This window comes from Chrysochloris asiatica, unplaced genomic scaffold (assembly GCF_000296735.1).
Source record: "Chrysochloris asiatica unplaced genomic scaffold, ChrAsi1.0 scaffold00052, whole genome shotgun sequence".
Taxonomy (NCBI): Eukaryota; Metazoa; Chordata; class Mammalia; order Afrosoricida; family Chrysochloridae; genus Chrysochloris; species Chrysochloris asiatica.
Genome location: NW_006408570.1, coordinates 2466663 through 2473696, shown reverse-complemented (window position 1 = coordinate 2473696; position 7034 = coordinate 2466663).

Genomic DNA, 7034 nt, shown 5'->3' with positions numbered 1-7034 from the left:
TTTGTTTTCCTTTAAATGCTTCTATATCTAGATTGAGTTCTGCGTGGTATTTTCATGTATGGTAGTCTCAGGTTGTTTCTGCGGTTGTTGGTTCTCAGTCCAAAGAACACCCTTTAGCATTTTTTGTAATGTTGGTCTGGTCATTACACATTTCTATGTTGTAGAGGGTCCATGCAGGAGCTCTGGTAGCGTAGTGGTTACGAATCGGGCTATGAACCATAAGGTCAGCGGTTCGAAACTACCAGCCGCTCCGCGGGAGAAAGATAAGGCTTTCTACTCCCGTAAAGATTTACACCCTCGGAAACCCTGTTACAGGGTCGCTATGGGTCGGACCCGACTCGATGGCACTTAACAACAACAACAACAACAGAGGGTCCATGCAGTATGTCTGCCTAGTCTATCATCTTGCCAGAAATCCTTTGTTCTTCTTCTTTTGCTTACCTGAGGCCTCTTTCCTTTCTATATAAAGGTAGTTAATTTTGCCATCGTAGTTGTGGAACATCATGGCTGGCTATATGATTCCACCTTGCTAACTTTTCCTCTGGAGTTCAGGCGTCCAGGATTTTAATCTGTGTCTGTTTCATTTGGGCTCTCATAGCTTTGCTGGGGAGGGTCTGCTGAGTACCTGCCTAATCTGTCCTCTTGCTGGGAGTCTAAGTTTTTTTTTTTTTTTAACTTCTTCCTTTTGTTTTCACTCTTATTTTTCTCTTCAATAGCTCCATTTTTCTGTTCCTCTTTTCTCTTCTTTTTAGTAATTATATGGTTTTTTTTTCTCCTGGTTTCTGCCTATTTTATTTTTCTCCTTTATTATTTTCTCTTCTCATTGTTGGTTACTTGTTTATTCTATGTGTGGGTTTTCTCCTCTTTCCCACCTGACAGGAGACAGTAACTGTGTCCATGCATACAGCTGTACCCTCTGCAGCTCCACCCACTGGGAAAGAACCAATACCAGCTCCTAGATCATATCATCAGTGATAGACAGCAACAAACACCAGCCAAAGTCACCCGAGTCTGAGGTACATGACCAACAAGCAGAGAACAGTGCACATGCTTCTATTCTCTAATTACACCCACAGGATACAGTTGGTGAGAGCCTAGGAACATGTCAACATACAATTATCAATTAAATATAAATACAACAACAACACAATGCACTGTGGACAACAGACAATTTTAACTCACATGAAGAAACACAAGAGAATGGTTGAAACAAATGACCAAGATTCAGAGCAGAAAAGATTTCTGAGGAAGAAAAGATAATAGAACTAATTGAAATTCAAAAGAATGATATTTAGGTGCCTTCAAAGGATTGACAGAAAAGTCAAAGAAAACAAGGAGAACACAGAAAAATCTTTAGAGGAATTAGGAAAACACTACAAGAACACACAGATAAAATAAATGCAAATTTTGAAACAATACAAAATCTGCAATTAGAAATCCAGAGGATTAGTATTAAGATTTCAGAAATGGACAATACATTGATTCAAAGCAATGGAAGCCCAAATTAGTGAGTTTAAAGATAAATCTGTCAATACTAGTATGCTAGAAGAACAATCAGAAAAAAGAATGAAAAAATTTGAAGAAAGCCAAAGATACCATGAAGAGGAACTAACTTATGAGTGATCAGAATTCCAGAAAAGGAAGGGACAATAAAAAACAGAGAGAATATTGTTGAAGAGTTGTTGGAAGAAAACTTACCTGACATCATAAACAAGAAGAAGATAAGCATCCAAGAAGCTGCATGTGCCCCAATCAGGATAGATAACAAAAGAAAATCACCAAGACACATCATAATCAAACTTCCCAAAACCAAAGACAAGGAAAGAATCCTGAGAGAAGCTTGGGAAAAACAAAAACTTATATATAAAGTAGAACCAATAAAACTAAGCTTTGATTTATTAGCAGAAATCATTCAGGTGAAAAGGCGATGGGGTGACCTAATTAAAACTCTGAAAGAAAAAAAATTGGCAATCAAGAATCATATACTCAGTAAAGCTGTCCCTCAAATATGATGGTGAAATTAGGATCCTTCCAGAGAAACAGAAATTAAAGGAATTTGTAATAACCAGACCAACCTGGTGTGGCACTGTAGGAACATCACTGGACTTCGAACCACAAAGTCATCAGTTCAAATTTAGCATCTACTCCTTGGAAACCTTTTACAGGGTTTCTATGAGTCAGAACTGACTTGATGACACTTAACAACAAATAACAACAAAAGACCAACATTACAAAAAATGCTAAAGGCAGTTCTTTGGACTATAACCAACAACAGTAGACAACCATCTGAGATTACCATACATGACAACATCACCCAGAACTCAATCCAGATACAGAAATATTTAAAGTAAAATAAACCTACAAGATGGAAAATAGAGAACCAGAGATATCAATTTGTAATGAAGTCAAATACAAAGCAAAAAGAGGGAACAATGTAGATATAGAACTTCTGAATGGCAAGGAAATCAAATATATTTCAAGACAAAACAGACTGTTTTAAACAAGAAAAAATAATAGATTACAGGGTAACCTGTAATCTATTGAGGGTAACTTCAGAGAAAACGAATATACCTTCATATCAAAATAAAAAGGGGAAAATCAGAATTAGTAAATATTAGCACAATAGAAATGAAAATGGAAAGAAAATCCACAAACAAATTGAACTCAGTGCAAAAAACAAAATGTGGAATAAAGAGACCAGCAGAACCACACACACACACACAACCAGCAAAACGACAACAATCAATTCATACCTATTGATACTGACTCCAAATGTCAATGGATTAAATACACCAGTCACGAGACAGAGAATAACAATGGATAGGAAAGCAGGATCCTTCAACATGCTGTCTACAAGAGACACATCTTAACGTTATGTGTCCATGCTCATTGTAACACTCTTTACAATAGCAAAATGATGGAGACAGAAGAATGATTAAACAAATTTTGGTACATACACACAATGGAATACTATGCAATGTTGAAGTATAATGATGAAACTACAAAACATCTCACAACATGGATGAACCTAGAGAACATTATGTTGAGTGAAATTAGTCAGTTCCTAGAGGACAAAAATTGTATGAGACCAGTGTTATAAAAAGTTAAGAAAAAGTTTTCTGGATAAAATAAAAATTCTGTGATGGTTACCAAGGCAGTGTGAGGGGTGAGGGAGGGATGATTATTCACGGGCTAGAGGGTAGAGGGTAGACACGTTAACATGGGTGATGGGGCAGGCAATATACAATAAGAGGGAGGTTGACAGAGGAAAGATGAAGGTAGCAGGAGACACAGGGAGGAATGCAAGAGTTAAAATGAATAGAGGTAAATGCTGCTTACTGATGGTACATGGAGGAGATTGCAATCATTGTAATGAAGCAACGTATATGATTCAGTGACTGTAAAATTGATCTGCTCTGTAAAACTTCAACTAATTCACAGTAAATAGTTAACAAAAAAGAAGAAACAAATCTGTCTTTGAAAAAATCCAACTAGATTGCTTCTTAGACGTCAGGATGATGGTGGGATTTTGGCTCATTTACTTTGGAAACATCATCAGAAGAGACCAATCACTAGAAAAGAATGTCATGCTTGGTAAATTAGAGTGTCGATGAAAAGGAAGGAACCTCTTCACAATAGCCCCAACAATGGACTCTAGACATACCAACAATCATGAAGATGCAACAGGCCTGGGCAGGTTTTATTTCATTATACATGAGGCCTACTCCATGGCAACTAATAACAGAGTAACTCAGGCATACATACATTTGTATATTTCATGTATGTTTGCCTCTGTTTCTATCTGTGTGAATATATATATACATGTAAAAAAAGATGAAAACAGTTCTCTTGCTTCCTCTTTTACTAGTTTGGATACTGTATTGTGTCTCTCTCTCTCTTTAGGTGAACATTTAATAGCAAATTAGTTTTCCATTTAGTAGTTCTACAAATTGTTCTGTGACATTTGTTATGATCCATACAACCATTTTTTCCATTTTCATTTATTCAGTTCTCCTGCCCTTCCCTATTTTCAGTGTGACTATCTTAGAAATCACAATATACATCCTTATCTTACTATAGTCTAAGTTAATCAATACATTTACCGTCCTTTCAAATAGTACAAGAACTTAGAAAAATGAAGCACCATCTACCCTCTGGACTTAATTTCCATTTCAAGTCCATTAAAAAAAAAAGTCCAGTAGAAAACTTATTGCAGATTTATATAATATTCATTTACATTTACCCATTTATTATTTTCTTTGCTGTGCATTCATTCTTATATCTTGGATCAATTTTCTTCTGTCTAAAGAACACTTCTTACAATGTTCTTTAGGTAGTGCTTACTATGATGAATGGTCTCAGTTTTTGTTGCTCTGAAATGTGTTTATTTAACCTACATTTCTGAAGGAAACGTTCTCTGACAATAGAATTCTATGTTGGTAGTTATTAACTTTCAGCATGTTAAAAGCGTAATTCCACTGTCATTTGGCTTTCATTGTTTCATTTGAATAAGAAAGACTAAAAAAGAACTGGTGCCTTTGAACTATGGTGTTGGCAAAAATATTGAATATGTCATGGACTTCCAGAAGAATGAGTAAATCTATCTTAGAAGAAGTATAGTCTGAATGTTCCCTAGAAGTCAGGATGGCAAGACTTTGTCTCACATATTTTATAATATCACTTGAGGGGACAGTCTCTGGAGAAGGACATCGTGCTTATTAAAGTAGAGAGTCATTGAAAAAAAGGAAAACGCTGAATGAGATGGAGTGATAGAGTGACACATAGCAACGATTCAGTGTTGTATCCAGGGTGTTATGAGAAGGAACGGTCTCCACAGCACTAAACATAACATGATTTTGTAGTAATAAGTTTTGATATATGTTCATATAACACTGTTTATTTGTAGGTCAGTAAAACTTGTCCCAGCATTACTTGCTCCCGCACCATCCTCACAACAGTAGGTATGTTGAGTACATTGCTGCAGCCACTGGGCCAGTCAAACTCATTGAAATTCTTCCTATCTTTAGCTAATGCTTTACTTTACCATCTCCAGGAACTGGTCTTCTGATAACATCTCCAAAGTCAGCAAGACAAAGTTTTGGCATTCTCATTTCTATGGGGCATTCAGACTGTACTTTACCCCAAACAGATTTATTCATTCCTTTGGTAGGCTCTGGTAGCATAGTGGTTATGAGTTGGGCTGTGAACCTTAAGGTTAGCAGTTGGAAACAACCAGCTGCTCCTTGGGAGAAACATGAGGCTTTCTGCTCCTGTAAAGATTTACAGCCTCAGAAACCCTAAGCAGGGTCGCTATGAGTCGGAACTGACTCCATGGCACATAACCACCACCACAGAACATATTTAATATCTTTGCCAATGCTATGATAGACAGAAGTGGCTAAAGTTATTATTATCTGTTACAGGTAAAGAAAACTGGGGCGCAGAATGAGGGCCTTATGATTATTTCATACTTCTTCACTTGAGTATATAGTATACATATTAATGTTTTTATCTTAGTATTTCTCTGTGCTATTGTTGTTGTTGTTGTTAAGTGCTGTCAAGTCTGTTCAGACTTAGTGACCCTGTATAGGATTTCCAAGGGCTTTGCAGTTACAGTCTAGTGCATGTGCTACAGTACTACACAAAGACTCCGTGTCATTGTTGTTGTTAAGTGCCTTCGCATCAGTTCCGACTCATAGCGACCCTGTAGGGTTTCCAAGGAGTGGCTGGTTAGCTTGAACTGCTGACATTGTGGTTCAAACTGACATTGCAGTCTAGCGCATTAACCCACAATGCCACACCAGGACTTAGACTACCTAAAACTACTATTTTTCCTTAAATTCAAAATAAAGCAACTTCACATTTTATGGCTGGTGTGGTGCTATGGGTTAATGCGCCAGACTTCAAAGCCATTTGAACTGCAAGATATGTGGTTCAAGCTCACCAGCAGGTCCTTGGAAGCCCTATATAAGGTCCCTATGGGTTGGAACCGATTTGATGGCACTTAACAACAACAACAATTTATGCATTATAACATTCTTTATATAAGTCCATCTTTTTTTCTTGGTAAATTTTAAGATTTTCCTCTTTGTAGTTGATTTTCTAAAGTTCCACTATGCTGTGTCTATGTGAAATTTAAGACAAACAAACAAAAACCTTTGGATTCTTGGACTCCTTGAATCTATAGATTGGTGTTCTTTATCAGCTCTGGAAAGGTATTCATTTTCATTTCAAACATTATCCCTGTTCCATTTTATCTTTCTTCTCTTCCCTGATATCTCTTAAATTCTTTTGTATTTTGTCTATCTGTGCTATACATGGATAATCCCACCCCAAACCTACTGCCACAGTTGAGTCTGACTAGCAACCCTGTATAGGGTTTCCAAGGCTATAAATATGTGAGCAGAAAGCCTCATCTTTCTCCCCTAGAGTGACTGGTAGGTTCGAACCACCAACTTTACAGTCAATAGTTCAGTGCTTATCCTACAGAGCCACCAGGGCTTCATACACATTGGATATTGTATCATTAATTCTTTAGCTGTCCAATCTGATGCCAAACTCATACTTGTTGTTCTGAAAAATTTATTTACAAAAAAAATCTACTTATAACAGAATTTATAATTTCCTGCTCCTTGTGGGCATTTAATTTCTTTAAATATAGAAGCATAATTATTTTATAATACGTGTCTGATACTTCCAGTGTCTGAAGTATTTATTTCAAGGTTAGTTTTGTTGCCTGGTTGTTTCCACGTGTGTTTGGTTATCTTTGACTATGCACTTCTCATTGTCTTCGAAAGAAATTTGTGGCTTCTTTCAAGGCCTCCCAGGCTTAGGGTAAAGTTACTCACCTAAAGATTTACATTTCCTTCTGCCCGGCCCTATCAATCTGCAACTTTTTATAGGCCAAATTCACAGTTAGAGATTCCTTAGACTCCCCAACCGATTCCAGTGGAAAACCTGTGTGTGTTTTATGAAATTTTAGTGATGGATTTTCTTGTTCTTTATTTTTTCCCCTCCTTCCTTCCCCTTCCTTT